The 21,386-nt window shown below is 34.2% G+C and overlaps 1 pseudogene; it reads left to right on the top strand.

Moving 5' to 3' along the window:
• LOC149158592 (iron-sulfur cluster assembly SufBD family protein ABCI8, chloroplastic pseudogene) overlaps positions 1-19,784 on the top strand; it is a 61,834-nt pseudogene extending 42,050 nt beyond the window's left edge.
• The last annotated feature ends 1,602 nt before the right edge of the window (positions 19,785-21,386 follow it).

The raw sequence follows: 21,386 nt of genomic DNA, 5'->3' as shown, positions 1-21,386 counted from the left end.
TCATATACCATTAAAAAATTAAATAATAACTACGATTTTCTTAATCATATATATATATATATATATATATATATATATGTATATATATATATATATATATATATATATATATATATATAGATATATATATATATATATATATATATATATATATATATATATATATATATATATATATATACATACATATACATAGATATATACATACATATACATATATATATACATATATATACATATATATATATATATATATATATATAGATGGTTATGGAGATGGTTTTTCCCCAGTAAAAAATCGTAATTTTATTAATGAAAACAAAATTACATAATGTAGAAACCTACAAAGTAGTCCATCATGGCAGTCGAGACTGGTAATGAAAAAAACAACAAGTTAAAATACTTTTGTATGGAGATGAACAAATTACACATTTCTCCATTTCTTATTTTCCAGTTTCTCCCACTCTCCTTGGGAACAAGTGGTTGTGAAAAGTTCTAGCTAGTTCTCAGCATCCATTCTTGAGATTCCTTATCAGAGTGTGAACTTTCTTATACATGATGACGTTTAAAACCCCCTATTCCCTTGGGTTCCGAAAACCTCTCTACCTATTTTGTGGTGAATGGGATTTATGGTTCTTTATGATTTGCTTCCTCCTTTTCTACTTTCTCTTGTGGATTTTGGACTTATTCATTGGAAATGATCCATTTCTTCTTCACCTTCTTCGTCTTCAACTAGATGTTGAGGAAATTTCCAACTATTGGGTTTCTTTCCTGATTTCTTCTTCCTTCTTGGCTCCTTTTTGGCATTGGGGAATATATTTTGTAGATTTATTGTCTGTGGCATTTTCGACATCTAAAAGTCATGTTTTCGAAGTCTAGGAATTGAGTCCAACACTGTTTCTTTTGTGTCAAGAGAATTCAATCCAGTAGTCCCTTGCTGAGATCCACCTCCACACAGATTATGGTGAAATTGAAGACTCTTTCTTCAACTCTTTTTGTACCAATATTTATGTATCAAACTAGGAGGTTCCCAATTCCTTTGAGTACCTTATATGCCATAAATATAGGGGAATATTATGCAGCCCGACACAAACTAGCATTCCTAATAACTCCATTGTATTGACATCAAAATCAAGGAACCACAGGGTAAAAAGAAGTCTCGTATTTCCCCAAAACCATAAGCCTTCACGCAATATATATTCTTGTTCCTCTGATGATTCAAACTTCACTATGGAGATTCCTTTGGATCAGAGGTCAATCTCACATTTTATTGTCCAGTTTGTGAAAATCCAATAGAATAGGTCCTTTGGTTTTGGCCAAAAATTGTTGAATTTGCATATGACGGCTTGGGCTTCATAAATTATGCCCAAATAATTTTCTTATGCTAGATCTACACTTAGTTTTTGGGTGTGATTCAGTCACTCCACTATATAGGGACTCATAATATTGTGTGTCTGATCTAGCGTGGTTGTGGCAGTCGACTTTCCTATAAGTATGTTCTTAAACAAGGTTCATCCACTGACTTGGCCTTGATTCAGTTGTGTTCCTTTAGGAAGGTTAGATCCATATTCAATCACCACACCCTTTGATTTTCCTAATCGAGAAGAGCCTCCTCGCAGTCTCAAATTTAAGATGATGGTGGAGGATGGAACAATATTATAATATTGTATTCTCAGGTCATCCTTCATTAGTTTTCCTCCATAAATGAAGCTTTGTGAGAGTGTCAAAATACCCATGATATGTAGGATATTTTTCATCAAATGTTTAATGCATTATGTATGCCAGATCCATAGAATATTTTATTTTCGAGAGGGTGATTTAATGAATACTTGGAATTAGTTCTATGATTCTTGTTCGATGATCTTCTCATTGTCTTGAGTGCATATGTCTAGATATATACCAGAGGTAAGATCCAATATTATTGGAGGTGACTGCAATGGGGAGATCGTGAGTGAGATTCAATCCATCAAATGACCCCAATCTATTGAAAAATCCCATAGATCCATCAAGAAATGAAACAAGCATTGCAAACCTAGATCAGATATGATGTTGCATCCTCTCAAATGCCTTAGCGATCTAAAATACTCCCAATCCAATCTTTCAAGCCATGGAGTCCCGAAAAAAGTCACCCAGCAAATTAATCCTCGACTGCGACGAGTGGCTCTCATTCCTATTTGTTGAATGCATTTACAGAATCAACATTTGAAGAAAAATACTTTACGATAGCTGATAACCCATCTTTTGATCTATACAACGTCTCCCCTGCATACTATTGAGGGAATTTGGGTGTCATCTTTGGATCTAATTTCTTAGCAGTCTTCAACAAGTCCATGTCTGTCATTGATCTGCATCTCCCTAGGCTTCCATCGATTCCATCCAATGGAGCTTGGAAGCTCAATTTCCCTGCAGCAGCTGATATATTCAAAACCCCAACCGTCCTTTCCTCTCTGCACTTTGTATTCTCTTATGACGATGGTTTATTTTCATAAAGTTCTATTATTTTGTATAGTATTAAAAAATGTGGGAACATAAACAACTCTCTTTCTTGTCCCTCCTTCCAAATAGAATATAAAACTATTATATATTGTAACTTATACCCTATATTGTATAAAAGTGTTATAATTTTAGCAATATAAATGGATTCATGGACCGCTTTAAGGGGGTGATTCAATCCATCTACCTAAATTTTAACATTGTAGATGAGGGTCTCTAAATTTTGACACTACAGATGGATTTAAAGAAGGCGGTTTTTGAATCCATCGGCATTGTTAAACCTAATTTAGAGAAAAAAAGGTATTCAAAATTTTAACATTGTAGATGGATTCAAAGACCCCTTTGTCTCTAAATTTTAACACAATAGATGGATTCAAATAAACCTATAGTGAAATGTAATACTTCAGTATCAAAATTGGAATTTTCCATTTCTCAAGTGACACAATTAAAAATTACTTACTAACATAAATGACTAATTCATATACTTGTTGTACTTGTTCTTCAATCATATTTTTATTCTGGTTCTACAATAGTTATTTAGATTAATCATTATTAAATTTGTCACTTATTATCTAGTCATATATTTTAATCGTAGACTAAATTATCCATTTATGTTAGTCACTTTTAGTTTAGTCACTTACTACCTAGTCGTATATTTTATTCCTAGAATAAATTAGTAATTTTTAGTTCAATCGCTTAAAATTTTTCAAATTTAGTAGTAATTCACTTGAAATAATTGTGGTGACTAACTTTTTTAGTAACCTAGCCATTAATTTCATCATTTTTAACTAGTGCACGGAACCGTTCTCTCTTCTAGATTATGCATTGTTTTTGCCTCCTACCACCATAAGGGAGATTTTCATTGCAGATGAAAGATTGCTAATATGGATTTTAAATTACTATCATATTCATAGTCTGAAATACTTAATAATATTTAATATTCATTCTTTTGCATCTTCCTCCTTGTTACAATCAAAGGTGAGGTGCCTTATCTATTTGAAATCTCCTTAAAGTTAAAAAATCTTTTTCATTCTGGATCTTCAAGATGTTGAAGTTTTATTAGATTCATTTCCACCTTCATATTTATCATTCTTAGGGGTAATTTTTTTTTCTCTTCAAGGGATATTCTTCATCCCTATCATCCTTTGTATCAAGAGGCTTATGACTTGGATTTTCAATAAAATCCTTTATCAGCTTTTCTTCTTCCTCACTTTCCTTCAACAAATGTTCATGAACAACTCTAATTCTCTCCAATTCTTATGCTAGATGCCTTACTATATCCAACAACTAAGTTGCTAGAGATAGATCTTCCCCTCCCAACTCCACATATACCAATCTTCCTTCAACAGGTTGTTGATTTGAGGCTTCTTCCATTTTATATTTCTCTATTGCTTAGATGTGTATCTTATTGTCAAGAAAATTGCATACATTAGCTTACATACATATAATAAATACTACATTTTATTTTCTCACTGTAGTTTTCCCATAAGCCTAGCTTTGAACCTACAACTCTGGTACCATATCTAACATATGTAATTTTCATAGCCATTTTCTTTTCTTGCTATATTTAATTGATTTGTAGTATTTTGAATCTTCACTATTATATTTTTTTTGCATGTTCCTATGCATTCAATACTCGATATAGTGTTTTGCAACCTTAGTTTTGTAAAATTATTCTATTATGTTAAAATTTGTTTCTATCCTTAACCTCAACCTTACATTGTTAATGTCCCTTTTCACTCTATCAAGATTGTGATACATACACATATTTATTAATTATCCCTATTAAGATAGTAATCCATATCAATATATGAACTTGTTGTGTTATACAAAAACCCTCCCCATTTCAAAATTTTTCATATAAGACTTTAATAAGAAATGGGTCCCCTTTAGAATATAAATAAAACCAATAAAAAGTTTGAAAATAAATTTTTATAATAGGTCATATAAAAATTTTCTTTTAGGGTAGGTTAGATCGCAATCGGAATTTGCAAAAATTTTGGACCCATGAAAGTCCATTTAAGAAAATCCGATCCAATTTAAGTCATAATAAAACCTTAACGAAAATTCTTTATCAAAGGAAATAATTATAAAGTGAATTATTGCATCGCTCACATCCTTTATCTCAACGATGGACTTAAAGTGTTCCATTGACATCCACCTATGCGATAACTCTATCAGAAATCACATATCGCCACTCGTTAAGAAAATTTCCCAAGTGTTCCATGGAAAACCCCCGATGTGATAAGCCGATCGCAATCGCGCATTGCTAAAATCATAAGACACATCCCAAAATCTCCTTTGAAATCTTTTGATGCGATTTCATTATCATATAGCACACATTCAGTAAAGCAAAAACATGAAATATTATAAACATGTGTGGTTTAAAGTTATAAGTCAATTATAAATAAAATTTAAATGATTTATCAATTTTAAAACATGCCACCTCCCCATGCTAACTCACCACTGATCGCAATCGTAGCCACGCAGAGGAACCATTGAAGCATGGCACTTGTAACTCCTAATCTGCGATATGTGATTATTGCTAATCATCAATTGTAAAGTCACGATACCCATTTTAAAAAAGTATTTATAAATTTGCGATGTAACATACCATGATAGCATTAAAGTTTCACATTGGAAGTTATAGGGAAATAATTAAAAGGCATTTATGGTTGAATCCTTCAAGGATTTCATCCATGGTGGCTTAATATATCATAGATCCATAGCAGCTATTACGCTTAATTATTGTTAGTCTTGTGTGTTGTTTATTAATATTTAACAAGTTTTTCCACTGTTACGTCCATCTATTTCATTTTGCAGAGTGATCTGAAATCATGAGTCTAGCAAAAATGTCTAGTAAATTATCTCAGAAAGCAAAGGCCCCCATCATAGCTAAATATGAACCAGCAAAGTTGGTACTGACAGTTGATACTACCTGTTCAGGCCTTGGAAAGACTTCATGGGAGGGAATACATAATCTACTCAAACCCGAGGATCCAACCGAAATTGAAGAAGAAGGAGCAACGATTGGATCAACTGATAAATCAGAAAATACTCTTAACGATTTAGCCAACTCCTTTGTCCACAAAATAGTAGCCCGTGAGAAACTGTTACCATACAATGACCTGGTGAGATGGATAATAGAGAGTATCAACATAACTGACAGTGCATTCTATACAGCCGATGGAAGGATGTTCGGGACATTCAAGGGAGAAGATATCCAGAAGATGTATCATTTTCCAGACCCCTAGAAACATTACAACAAAGAATTTTTAGAAGCTTTCACCAAGGAGAACGATGTAGAGTCGGACCCTATCAAGTAATGGAGACATTTCCCAAACACGCATAAGCATGAATCCTCTTGTATGTACTCCATGGAATCTTTAGCATCTCCCCATTGGTATGTTGGTGCTATGATATGTAGACTCTTTGAAGCCTCTAATTCAGCTAGATTTTCCATAGAAATGTTGCCTTTAATGGAAGAAAAGATTAAATATTTTATCATGGATTGGGAAACCATTTTATCAGATAAAATGGCCAACCAAATCCTACATTATAGAAGAAATAGATATGTAACTACCTGGATAATAGCCCCATTCTATATGAGCACCTACATTATGGATACCATCTATTTCAATTCTGACTTCCCCACTCTAGAATGGAAATGGACTCCTCAGGACCCAACTCCTATTCACATTTATCATAAGTATTTATGGAAGGCCCATTATAAAGATCATATATATAGAATTTTCCATAGTTTTGTTTTACCTGTCCATCAAGCCGTATTCAACATCCATGCTCCTAGGTTATCCGATGAGCCTAGCATTGACCTAACATCAATCGGCAATTGGTTTGGTGAATAAAAGTTCACCTATGTGAGACTCTTTGGGAGCACCATAGATCCACATGTTCTCCCTTTTTACATTCCTAATAAGCTATTGGCCAGAGAAATAACTTACTAGATAACAGATAAAGGAATGTCCAGGAACCTCAAAGAGTCCAAGAAATAAATGTTGCCTGCATTTCCCCTCCATTGTGGTACTTACTCACTACATGATTTCAAACATGCCGAGAATGAATTAGAGAAGATAAAAATTTTGAAGTTAGCAGTCATCCCTAAGAGACAGTATGACCCAAACGAAGTGGCTTATAACTTTACCACTTAGGTGAAACTTGCCAAATTTGATCATGAGAAGGATGACTATGATGACTTGCTCACTTCGGCTGAGTCATTTTCATAGGTAAAACATCTAGCAAGGATCAAATTAGCATTAGGGGGGATAGATAAGTTTATGCAGTTCAGGACACAGAGGTTACAAACAGTCCCTCTGGATTTATTAAGCACTACCCCTATGGTGTACCGAGAAGGAAACAGTGAAGAACACATTACTAAGGAGAGTCCTGAAAAGGAGCAGACAAATGAAAAGACCACCGAGCTCCTTGATACCAATGTGCATATTGATTCCAACTTTATGAAGGAATGGGAGCAATTCGATCAACAGATCAAGAGCCAGAATGACTCCTAAGACATCATTACACCAAAATCGTCTGCAACACAGGAACCTATTGTTACTAGTATTACAATTGAAGGGGCAGTTGGCACTGTTAACACTCAGCATGATGTTGAAATAATTCCAAAGAATCCTTCTGAAGAGATTGTATTGAAGGTCAAGGAAATACCACCCCTGGATGTATTTTACAGTCGAAAGCATAGTGCTATGGTCAAAAGATAGAGGAAAAGGAGGAAAATTGACCAGGGAACATTCTCAACTCCTCAAGTTGAACTTATGAATGTGGTATGGAAAGACTCAGAAATCAATCCTTCTAAGGATTCAATTAAGTTATCTCAATATGTAGGTGTCTATACAACTGCTATAATGGACAAGGCCTCCGAAGTTAGCCAACTAATCAAGGAAAAGGATCGAAGGATCACCTAACTTCAAGAGCAAATGACAATGGAATTGTGGAAGAATAGTCACCTTGAGCAACAACTAGTAGAGAAAAAACAATAGAATGAGCAACTGAAAGAATAGTTAAATATGGAGAAACAAAAGACCAATCAACAGGCTCTCGAGAAACAACAAAAGTTGTCTCAAGAACTCAAGAAAGCTTCAAGTGGCACTTTAGCAAGAAAAGAAGGCCAAAGAAGAACAAATATCAAAACTGTATTTACACATAGAGAAATTCAAAGGTTATCTGAAGATTGATGAATTCAAGAAAGAAGCCCTGGAAGTGACTAAAACCTTATCTCGACAACTAAATATCCTTTGCCTTAAAATATCATAGGTTGACCCATTGTGCATCATCAATGCATCACTCATTGACAACTTACAAGGTAGTTGACACCGGGCTAGAATTTGAAAATGCATATGATAACGTCACAAAATTTATCTCTTGGCAATTTTTAGGAGAAGTCATGGCTGCTAATCTACTGAAAATCCAAGAATCGCACAAAGAAGTATTGTTTTAGAGTGGGAATCACAGTTAATAAAGGCCAAAAGGGATAATTCTAGAGCCAGGGCTATAATGAATAGTGTGATTGAGTTGGTAAATGACAGCTTATATGGAGCTAACTTGATCTTCGATTTCTCCCCAGGAAATCTCCATAAGGAAAAAGAGCTAGAAAATCAATGGAGACAGGATCTGACAAGTAGAGAGGAACAAATCGGCAAAGTGCAAAACATGACTTGGGATGCATTTTGGTTCTTCCTAGTCAAGCCGCACAGCCAACAGATGGCCACCAAATGCCTTGCCAATGTTGTCAGTCACATGGTTCCTGAGCTTTCAGATGCCACATATATAGGTCAACTACGTTCAAGGATGAGTCATCCTCCGGAAATTTGAGAAATTCTCTCAATTTGTCAGTTGCGAGTGCAAGAGGAGAAGTAGACACAATGAATCAGTCCAAAGGCTATCGCATTGTTATTTTCATAAATCAAATCCCAGATTTTCATGTTTGTTGTTTCAACAACTGAAAGCGATTTTTTTTTTTTTTTTCATTGTGGTTCACGGGCACCCTGGTCAGGAGTGATGGCTACATCCACGGAAAAATCTGGGCGATAGCTAGGCTAAATCACCCCTCGACCTACTGCAAGACCTAACCCAAAAGGGCTTCGGGTGGATTCGACCCTATGACCTCCCGATGGCGAGGCACAGTTTTTGACCAACTGAGCTAACCCTTGGGGCTAACTCAAAGCGATTATTATTGGCAGTTGGTTTTTATTTTATTATTTAAACCATTTCATGTCTTTGAAGAAGGGGTCCTCAATATGCATAAAACTTGACTTGAGAAGTTACACTTTTGTAATTTCAAATATATTTTTATCAGTAGCGAATCAAGGTTCTAAATTTTTGTGAAGAAACTTTATCAAGACATGCACTTTTGTATCTCTTGGAAGTTATCTCAAATAAGAAAGTGGAATCAAAGTCTTGTTTGCATTGGAAAGACTCAAATTCATGCGGTATTTCTATCATTGTTCTTTTGTCTTGTTTCCTTATGTGATGAAGCATTCCTTTTAAAAATTTGCTATTGTTGATATATGTATGCTCTTTAAACAATTCTTTATCATGTCATTTCTGAAGATTCAGAACTTTTATACTTTAAAGATGTATGTCAGCAATACACATTGTTATGAATGTGATATGTTTTTATAATTAATTTTGTTTAAATTCTTAATCAAAGTAATCATTATATGTGAATGCATCTTTCTATTGATAAGTAAGCCATCTATATCATTATTTGTCTGTTAGTAATAATCAAAAATCGCATTGTTAATACATTACCCGGGTTAGATTAAGTATGTTTGTATATTTTTTAATTATAGGTTAAAGTACTTATCGTCTTTATTACACATTATAAAACAATCATCCATCAAACCATTCATTAAATGGGAAACTAGTCCCATAATATCCAGTCGGAGCCACCACACCAAACAGAAAAAGAGTTGTACTAAGGTCCAGATCGGGTGGTTATCCCCAATGTTGGTGTTGGGAATTTAGAGGCATCAACATTTGTGGCACTAGAAGGAGGGCACGAACTGTGAATGGCGAGTGAATCCAAATCATAGGCCATTCTGAGAGTAAAACTCCCTCACCATCTCCTCCAACTTCTCCTTTGCATTCTAAATCTCCTATTTTTAAGCAAGAAGTTGAAAAGGACAATACAACACCCACTGCTCAAAACTTAAACACACATGAAAATTCTTCTCTTGAAACCCCTGCAGTATAGACCTTGATTCACAAGGTACAAGTGTTTTCGATATCCCAAGAACAGTCTAAGTTATCACAAGGTAGTGTGACATCGCAATATATTCAATCCCAACCTCTTACTAGAGCATAGAGTGAAAAGTTTGGTATTCCACCAATTGAATTTCCTCTGCCAAGTCGAAAAATATCTAGGAAGACGCCTTTAGAGTATGACAATGAGATTATTTCCTCATCATAATCCATTCCATCTAAACCTTTGCAAAATCACCCATTTGTTTCACAACTCCAAATCATAGTCCCAAAGTGTACAAGTACTCCAATATCCTCTACCCAATCATTTTCAACTTCCTCTTCACCTTCTTCTACCATTAGCACAACAATGGCACAACCTCAACCAAGGCCATGGACCAATCCAAGAGTTGCCGCAATGCTTGCACCTTTGAGTCAATTACCAGCCCATCCTGAAAAATGGTTACCAAAATTTAATCATGACATTGGTATATTAGCAGAAGAACATACAAACAATTTCATGTTGTCAATAAGCTTGAATGGGATAATAGAAGAAGATGTTGTTGTTAGACTATTTCCATACACTTTAAAAGGAGCAACTAGATTGTGGTATTCTTCATTACCACCAGGATCCATCAATAGCCGGGATGCTTTTTAACATAAATTTTTAACCATGTTTGGAGAGGATATGTCCATAGCAACGTTGATTAATGATCTCTCCAATTTGAAATCTAAATCAAAGGAACCCATTAAAGACTTCAGCTCCTGATTTAATAAATTGCTGAATAGAATTCCCGCAACATCCAAGCCTAGTGAGTAAGTCTGAAGTGAATGGTATATTTTTTGCTTGCCTTCAAACATAGCCATCTTCATTGATAGGGTTGCGAAACCCACAATAGCAGGAAATATGAAGGAAGCAATCATTGTTAAAAAATGTATCATTACTTTGGAAAAGAAAAATGCTCTTGAAGAAAGAAAATACACAAAGGTTACTTTCAAAGATGATTCAAAAAAGAAAGCAGTTAAAGATCCATATGACATGGAAGGTTTACAAAAGGTTCTGAAAAGTATGTCCAATGAAATGGTGGAAATAAAAAAATAGGTAGCTAAAACTTCTACCAAAAACCATTTAGAAATTTTAGAAGAAATTAGTCAACTGACCCTAAACCACCTAATGTTATATCCAATGTAGAATCAGATCTAGATGGTGATGAAGATGAAGACACACTTTTATCATCAGAGGAAATGGAAGAAGATGAAATAGTTGAATATCATGGAATGTGGGATTTTATCTTGCCTAGCTCTGATACTCAAAGTGAACACGAAGCTCTCCCAGTAAATACCAGAAGTAAAAATCTAGCAAAGCCTATTCAAACAAATCCAAAGAAGAAAAATTCAAGCCCTGTTGCTAAAGAAAAGGCTCCCATCAAGAAAACACAAGTTGTGCCTACACAAAATCAACCATCATCCTCTAATCCTCCATCATCATCTAAAACGTTAGTAGTTTCCTACTCTAGGGATTATAACATCGTGGAAGACATGAAGAAGACTCGAGAAAATATTTATTTACATGAACTTAGAAAGCTCAAACATCAACAAAAGTTGTTACTAAAAGAATTGAATGTGGTACCTTCTTCTCCTCTTCCACCCAGTGTATTATCCAAGGTAGCTAAAGGGTTAGGTAAGCCACCATCAGATAAAGTAGATGGTACTGATGTTTTTTTGATCGGAGATAGGTCTAATTCTCATACTCCTCCTTTTCTCTTAACTTATGAGATCTATAATAGAAATCTGCATAATTTCTCAATATATTCAGGGGCCTCATCAAATACAATGCCAGCCTCCATTTTCTCCAAATTAAATATTGAGCCCAAGAAATCTACAGTTCATATTATTCAATTAGATCGGACTAAAATAAAAATGTTAGGAGAGATTAATTCAGTTACTATTAGATTATTAGTTGATCCCAGAGTAGTTCAAAGAATTGATATATTGATTGCTGACATCCCTAAGCTTTATGGTTTAATTCTAAGCTAGGATTGGTCTGAGAAACTCTATGGTTACATTTCCACTGATTGGTCTCACATGTGGCTTCCCTATAAAGGGAAACCAAATCAAGTCAAAATAGATCGATAAAAACACATTACTCATATAGTAATGGAGTTTGAACAAGAAAACCAACCTATAGATTTCAATAACAACATTCTCGGAAATTACTCAGCTAAGTTGTTCTTTGGAAATTTTAACGCTCAACAATTTCCTTTTCCTATTAATAGTATCGCATCACAAATTGAAAATTTCTCTCATACTGATACTTCAAGATGTGTTAGTATTGCTGATGAACTTGTAAATAAATTTGTAGATAGACCTTTATTTTGGTCTTTGTATTTTGATGGATCATAATCCAACGATGATGCAGGAGCGGGGTGTATTTTGGTTATTCCAGAAGGGGAAAAAATATGCTATCATGTAGAATAGAATTTGAGTGTACCAATAACACTGCATAATATGAGGCATTGATCCAAGGGCTCTATAAAGCAATAGGCCTGAATATTCAATATTTGAAAGTATTTGGTGATTCCAAAATTGTCATCAAATAAGTAAGGAATGCTATCCATTATCTCTCAAGTCATCTTGCTCATTATCAATCCCTTGTTCAAGATCTCATAACTCATTTTCTAGCATTTAACATTTCTCCTATTCCTAGATCTCAAAATGCAACAGATGATTTATTGGCTAATGTTGCTTATAAGCTCCTCCCATCCGAGGATTATAGTCTAGATTTGTTTTCAATTGAATTTAATTTTTCGATCATCTGTCCCAGACAATGTCACCAATTGGTGGGTATTTAATCATGATGAAGACATCTTAAATTTCTTGACTTTTAAAAATCTTATGATGATTAGATTATTGATGAAAGTGATCATGACCTTCAACTAGAACAAATACAAAATGAGAATTCTATTCCTAAATCTGTGATCAAGCTAGAATATCTCTATGATATCAAAGACAGATTTGAATTAGTAAATGATGGCATTGAGGCCAAACCACAAAATGTCAATCTAGGACTTGAACTCACATTAGAAGAAATATTTTCTTTCATCATATTATTAAACAAATAGAAAAAAAAAATCTTGGAATTACGAAGTCCTGAGAACTTATGATACTTCTATCATTCAACACAAAATTCCAATGATCTCTAATGAGAAACCTATACAACAAAAGTTAAGGAAAATTCACTCAAATCTAGAAAGTCAAATCAAAGCAAAGTTGAATAAACTTATGAAAGCTAAAATAATTTTCTCGGTCAGACATTCTAAATGGGTTTCAAACTTTGTACCTGAAAGGAAAAATAATGGTGACATTAGGATTTGCATATATTTTAGAAATCTCAATAAGGCATGTCAAAAAGATAATTTCCCATTAACAACAATGGAACAGATACTTCAATCAGTAGTTGGTTCAGAGTTAATGTCCTTTCTTGATGGTTTTTCAAGGTACAAGCAAATACTGGTGCATCCAGATGATAGACTAAAAACTATATTCGGAACTAAATAGTGAACATATGCTTATCAAAAAAAATCTTTTGGTTTGATAAATGCTAGAGCTACATTCCAATGAGCCATGGATATAGCGTTCAAAGGTTTGATCAATAAGTCAATTGTTGTTTACTTAGATGACATAACTATCTTTTCCAAGAAAAGGTCCAATCATCTTCATGATTTAAAACAGATCTTGGAACGATGTAAAAGGTATGGGATTTCCCTAAATCCTAAGAAATCGTTCTTTGCTCTTAACGAAGTAAACTCTTAGGGTTTATTGTATCCAAATATGGCATATATATTGATCCCAACAGTATAGAAGAGATTTCTAATATTTCTTTGCCACATAACAAGAAATCAACGCAATCATTTTTGGGACAGATAACTTTTGTAAAAACATTTGTTCCTGATTTTTCTCATATAGGCTTAACTTTACAAACTATGATTAAAAAGATTCGGTTTTCAAATGGGGACATACGGAAAAAGAAGCGTTTGACTCAATCAAACAGGCAATCATTAATGCTCCTGCATTGAATAGTCCCAATTTTTCTAATGATTTTATTTTGTATACTTTGGCCACTAAAACATGTTACGCTACCGTTTTAACAAAAATCAATGATGAGCAAGTAGAAGCACCTATATCCTTCTTTAGTTCCAATTTGTAGGGTGTTGAACTCAACTATTCAAAAGTAGAAAAACAAGCTTTTTCTGTGTTTAAATCTATCAAACACTTTATGCCATTTCTCCTAAAAACACACACAAAATTAATAGTTCCATTCTCCATAGTGAGGCAATTTCTAGTGCAAAGGGAAGTAGGAGAAAAGAGAGCTAATTGGTTAACAACTTTACAGGAGTATGATATTGATATTAAACCAGTGAAAATTCTGAGAGGGAAAGATTTTTGCAGGTTATTAACAAAAGCTTCTAATATTCTAGAACATGAAGATTCAGATAAGACTCTTCAAGTGAACACGATAAGTATCATAAATTCTGAATCTTAGTATGTTGATCTGATATTTTACTTAAAAAATGGATACGCTCCCCCTAATTACAGTTACAAAAACAAATGTGCTTTAAGATTAAAAACAAAACACTTCGAAATCATTGATGATGTGTTATTTAGAAGAAATTATGATTCAATTTATTAAGATGCCTTGAAAAAACTGAAGCACAAAAGGTTTTGCAGGAATTATATGATGGTCCAGTAGGTGGACATTTTTGAGGAGATAATACAACTCAGAAAATAATACATGTTGGATATTATTGGTGCAGTTTGTTTAAATATGCCATGATTATGTCAAGAAATGCAAGATATGCCAAACTGCTAGTGGGAGACAAAGGAAACCAGCCTTTCCTTCACAACCAGTAAACATTGAGCAAACATTTGAACAGTGGGGACTTGATATCATAGGAGAGATTTTTCCACATTCTTCCAAGCAACAGAGATAAATCCCTACACCCACAGACTACTTCAAAAAGTGGGTAGAATAAATTCCATTAAGGGGAGGCAATTTTGGTGTAATCATGGAATTCATTGATGAATTCATCATTACCAGGTTTGGTGTACCTAGTGTCCTTATTTTTTATAATTCATATTATTTTTTTGGGAGTAGCATAGTTGAATTTTCTTTTAAGAGAGGTCTTAAATTAAAATATTTTGCAAATTACTATCCTTAAGGTAATGGTTTGTTAGAGTCAACTAATAAGAAACTCATTAAGATTATTAAAAGAACTGTTGATCAAAATCAAAAGAATTGGCATAAATATTTAATATTTTCATTATGGGTAGATCACATAACTCGGAAGGTCTCAATAGGTACTACTCCTTTTAACTTAGTATATGGGAAAGAGGCTGTAATACCTTCAAACTTAGCACTCCCATTTCTGGCCCTAGCACAATTTATTGAAGAAAATCCTTCTTCCTCTATTCAATTAAGACTTGATCAAATCCTGAAATTAGATGAAGAAAGAGAAAAGGCCAAAATCATTCATGCTAAACATCAACAAGTCATTAAATCTTCTTTTGATGCAAGTTCTACTATCTCAAAGACATTACAAATTGGTGATCTCATTTTGAAATGGGACAAAGCACATGAAGACAAAGGTAAACATAATAAGTTTCAAAAAATGTGGCTTGGACCATTTCAAATCATTGTAAAGATAGGCTCATCAACGTTTATACTACAAGATTTATCAGGAAGGAGAGATTCTCTTCATGTGAATGAGCTTGTCTTAAAGAAATTCTTTTTTTAAGGAGGTAACCCCTTCTTACCTATATATATTCTTTATGCAAGTTTGTTTGCTTTAAAAAATAATGTTGTAAACATTCTTCCATTGGCCTTTTACTATTGAAAAGATCTTTGAGAGAATATTGTGAATACTTGCTTTCAATAGGTGGAAACATTTAAGGAAATGATTACAGTTTTGGAAAGTTGAATAAAACATTAAACTCTGAGAACCTCCTTAAAGTTTGTAAAATCTTTCAAAACCTTGAAAACAATGTAAATCATTCTAAGTTTTATAAAGCTTAGAGAGGTTATTTGTAAAAAGTAAAGACTTTTCCAAGCTTAGCATCCATAACTCTAAAAATGTCATCTATAAACTCTTAAGGAGAAAGTCATTCACCCCATCCACTAAGTTTATGATTTTTCAGAGTGTAATTCTAAAATATGTCTGATATAAAAGATAAGAGCTCTCATTATTAGCCTACTTACCATGATCATAGGAAACTAATTAAACTGAAGTTACCAATACTACACATCAAAATGAGGTAATGGCTTATAATCATAAGATAAGGGGTCTCATTACGAGCCAGCTTGTTTAGTTCAATTACAATTAGTGAATGGCATTGTTCTAAGCTGGCTCCCAAACCAGGACAATGGATTTTTATCTTTAAAAAGTTAAAAGAATATAAAATCAAATATATATATATATATATATGTAAACATATCTTTATGAATTTATCTTTCAAAAGTTATACTCTTAGATGGATGGGACAATGAATGATTAATGGTCAAAAGGTAACCCTGTCGAGACTATAGATGTTTGCTAGCAGTAGAGGCACTACATGCGACAAAAGAGTAAATTTAAAAGCTAAGTTGGAGGAGCCCCTTCCTTTATCTTTATCAACCAATCAAAGCTTGAAGAAACCAAAAATGTTTTTTTTTTAAGGGATTGTAAAAGAAATTCCAAAAAATTGTTATTTTATTCAGAGTTAATTTTTATTTAGCTATTCTTAGATTGTTTTGTTTATCCTAAATTGTTTCCAAACTAAGAAAGTTATAGATATTGCATTATTTTTCAGAGATAACTATTTCTCTCAGTGAGTCGCCAATTGTAGTGTTGTACAACAACCCTCCCCATTTCAAAATTTCTCATATAAGACTATACGAAGAAATGGGTCCCCTTTAGAATATACATAAAATCAATAAATCATTTGAAAATAAATTTTTATAATAGGTCATATAAAAATTTGCTTTTAGGGTAGGTTAGATCGCAATCGCAATTTGCAAAACTTTTGGACCCATGGAAGTCATTTTAATAAAATCCGATCCAATTTGAGTCATAATAAAACCTTATCAAAAAAACTTTATCAAAGGAAATAATTATAAAGTGAATTGTCACATCGCGCACATCCTTTATCTCAACGATGGACTTAAAGTGTTCCATTGAGATCTGTTGATGCGATAACTCTATCAGAAATCACATATCTCCACTTGTTAAGAAAATGTCCCAAGTGTTCCATGGAAAACCCTTGATCTGACAAGCTGATCGTAATCATGCTTTGCTAAAATCATAAGACACATCCTAAAAGCCCCTTTGAAATATTCTGATGTGATTTCATTATCGTATAACGCACATTTGATAAAGGCAAAACATGAAATATTACAAACATGTGCGGTTTAAAGTTATAAGTCAATTATAAGGAAAATTTAAATGATTTATCAATTTTAAAACATGTCGCCTCCGCATGCCAGCTCACCAATTATCGTAATCGCAACCATGCAGAGGAACCATTGAAGCACGGCACTTGTAACTCCTAATCTGCGATATGTGATTATCGCTAATCGCCAAACGGAAAGTCATGATTACCCATTCTAAAAAAGGACTGTTATAAATTTGCGATGTGACATACTATCACATCATTAAATTTTCACGTTGGAAGCTAAGGGGAAATCATTAAAAGGCAATTATGGTTAAATCCTTCAAGGATTTAATCCGTGGTGGCTTAATATATCATAGATTCATAGTATCTATTCTACTTAATTGTTGTTAGTCTTGTGCGTTGTGTATTAGCATTTAACAAGTTTTTCCACTGTTACGTCCATTTGTTTCATTTTGCATAGCAAATCTAAAATCATCAGTCCAGTGAAAATGTCTAAGAAATCTCAAAAAGCAAAGGTCCCCTTCATAGTGAAAGATGAACCAACAATGTTGGTATTGATAGCTGGTACTACCTGTTCAGGCCTTGGCAAGGCTTCATGGGAGGGCATATATAATCTACTCGAAGCTGAGGATCCAACCAAAATTGAAGAAGAAGGAGCAATGGTTGGTTCAACTGATAAATCAAAAAATACTCTTAACGATTTAGCCAACTCCTTCCTCCGAAAAATAGCAGCCCGTGCGAAAGTGTTACCATACAATGACCTGGTGAGATGGGTAATAGAGAGTATCAAAATAACCGACAGAGAATTCTATACAACTGATGGAAGGATGCTCGAGACATTCGAGGTAGAAGATACTAAGAAGATGTATCATTTTCTAGACCCCCAGAAACATTACAACAAAGCATTTTTAGAAGGTTTTGCCAACGAGAACGATGTAGATTTGGACCCTATCAAGCAAAGGGGACATTTCCCAAACAAGCATAAACATGAATCCTCTAGTATGTACTCCATGGACTCTTTAGCATCTCCCTATTACTATGCTAGTGTTATGACATGTAGACTCTTTGGAGCCTCTGATTCAGCTAGATTTTCCATAGAAATGGTGCCTTTAATGGAAGCAACGATTAAGTGTTTTATTATGGATCAAGCAACCATTTTAACAGATAAAATGACCAGCCACATCCTCGATTATAGAAGGAATAGGTATGTAACTACCCGAATAATACCACCATTCTATATGAGCGCCTACATTATGAATACCATCTGTTTCAATTCTGACTTCCCCATTCTAGCTTGGAAATGGACTCCTCAAGACCCGACTCTTATTCACATTTATCATAAGTATTTGTGGAAGGCCCATTATAAAGATCATATATATAGAATTTGGCATAGTTTTGTTTTACCCATCCATCAGGTCGTATTCAATAGACATGCTCCTCAGTTATCCGATGAGGCCAGCATTGACCTAACATCAATCGACAATTGGTTCAGTGAAGAAAAGTTCACCTATGTCAAAATTTTTGGTAGCACCATAGGTCCACATGTTCTCCCATTTTACGTTCCTGATAAGCTATTGGCCAGACCAGATAACGGGGAAAGGAATGTCCAGGAACCTCAAAGAGTCCAAGAAATAAATGTGCCATGCATTTCCCCTCCGCTGTGGTACTTACTCATTACATGATTTCAAACATTCTAGGAATGAAGCAGAGAAGATAAAATTTCTAAAGTTAGTGGTCATCCCTAAGAGACAGTATGACCCAAACGAAGTGGCTTACAACTTTACCACTCAGGTGAAACTTGCCAAATTTTATCATGAGAATGATTACTACGATGACTTGCTCACTTCGGCTGAGTTGTTTTAACAGGTAAAACATCTAGTAGGGATAAAATTGGGATGAAGGGGGATAGATAAGTTTATGCAGTTTAGGACACAGAGGTTACAAACACTACCTTTGGATTTATGTAGGACTGCCCCTATGGTGTAGCAAGAAGGCTATAGTGAAGAACGCATTACTGAGGAGAGTCTCGAAAAAGAGCAAACAAATGAAAAGACCACCGACCTCCTAGATACCATTGTGCATATTGATGCCAACTTAAACAAGGAATGGGAACAATTCGATCAGCAAATCAAGAACTAGAATGACTCCCAAGACATCATTACACCAAAATTGCCTACAACATAGGAACCTATTGTTACTAATATTACAATTGAAGGGGCAGTGGGCACAGTTGACACTCAGCATGGTATTGAAATAATTCCAGAGAATCCTTCCGAAGAGATTGTATTGAAGGTTGAGAAAATACCACCCCTGGATGTATTCTACAGTCCAAAGCATATGGATATGTTCAAAAGATAGAGGAAAAGGGGGAAAATTGACTAGGGAACATTCTCAACTCCTGAAGCTGAACTTATGAATGTTGTATGGAAAGACTCAGAAGTCAACCCTTCTGAGGATTTAACTAAGTTATTCAATATGCAGGTGCCTATATAGCCGCTACTATGGACAAGGCCTCCGAAGTTAGCCAACTGATCAAGGAAAAAGATCTAAGGATCACCCAACTTGAAGAGCAAACGACAGTGGAACAACAGAAGATTGGTGAGCTTGAGCAACAAATAGCAAAGAAAAAACAACAAAATGAGTAACTGAAAGAACAATTAAATATGGAGAAACAAAATACCAATCAACAAGCTCTCCAGAAACAACAAAATTGTGTCAAGAGCTCAACAAGCTTCCAGTGGCGCTTCAGCAGGAAAAGAAGGCCAAAGAAGAACAAATATCACCGTTGCAGTTACGGGTAGAGAAATTCAAAGGTTATCCGAAGATTGATGAATTCAAGAAAGAAGCCCTGGAAGTGGCTAAAGCCTTATCTCGGCAACTGAATATCCTTTGCCATAAAATACCATTGGTTGACCCATTGTGCATCATCACTGCATCAGTCATTGAAAAGCCAATTGACACTAGGCTAGAATTTGAAAACAAAGACAATAATGTCACAAAATTTCTCTCTTAGCAAAGTTCAGAAGAAGGCATGGCTGTTAATCTACCGAAAATCCAAGAATCGCACAAAGAAGTCTTGTTTTAAGAATGAGAATCATAGTTAATAAAGGTTGGGAGGGCTATTTCCAAAGCCAGGGCCACAATGAAAAATGTGATTGATTTGTTAAATGACAGCTTATATGGAGCTAACTTGATCTCCGATTGCTCCCTTGGATAGCTCCCGAAGGCAAAAGAGCTAGAAAAACAATGGAGATAGGATGGCAAGCAAAGAGGAACAAATCGACAAAGTGAAAAACTTGACTTCAGATGCATTTTGGTTCTTCCTAGTCAAGCTGCGTAGCCAACAGATGGCCACCAAATGCCTTGTCAGTGCTGTCAGTCACGTGGTTCTTGAGCTTTCAGATGCCACATATACAGATGAACTACATTCAAGGCTGAGTCATCCTCCAAAAATTCAAGAAATGCTCTTAATTTTTCAGCTGCGAGTGCAAGAGGAGAAGTAGATACAATGCATCAGTTCAAAGGCTATCACACTATTATTTTCATAAATCAAATTCTAGATTTTCATGTTTGCAATTTCAACAGCTCAAAGCAATTTTTATTAACAGTTAGTTTTTAATTTATTATTTAAACCCTGTCATGTATTTGAAGAAGGGGTCCTCAATTTGCATAAAACTTGAGTTGAGAAGTTACACTTTTGTAGTTCTAAATATATTTTTATCAATAGTGGGTCAAGGTTCTACATTTTTGTGAAGAAACGTTTTCAAGACCTGCACTTTTGTATCTCCTGGAAGTTATCTCATATAAGAAAGTGGAATCATAGTGTTATTTGCATTAGAAAGACTTAAATGCATGCGGTATTTCTATCATTGTTCTTTTGTCTTGTATCCTTATGTGATGAAGCATTTCTTTTAGAGAGTTACTATTGCTGATATATGTATGCTCTTCAAACAATTCTTTATCATGTCATTTCTGAAGATTTAGAGTTGTTATACTTTAAATATATATCTCAACAATATACATTGTTATGAATGCGATATGTTTTTATAATTACTTTGCTCTTCAAACAATTCTTTATCATGTCATTTCTGAAGATTTAGAGTTGTTATACTTTAAATATATATCTCAACAATATACATTGTTATGAATGCGATATGTTTTTATAATTACTTTGTTTAACTTCTTAAACAAAGTAATCATTATATATGAATACATCTTTCTATTGATAAGTAATCCATCTATATAAT

Source organism: Pinus tabuliformis, chromosome 5_2 (assembly GCF_031772625.1).
Source record: "Pinus tabuliformis cultivar Carrire ecotype Pingquan chromosome 5_2, CPIR1, whole genome shotgun sequence".
In the NCBI taxonomy this organism is placed as follows: Eukaryota; Viridiplantae; Streptophyta; class Pinopsida; order Pinales; family Pinaceae; genus Pinus; species Pinus tabuliformis.
This window is presented reverse-complemented; position numbering and strand designations above follow the sequence as displayed.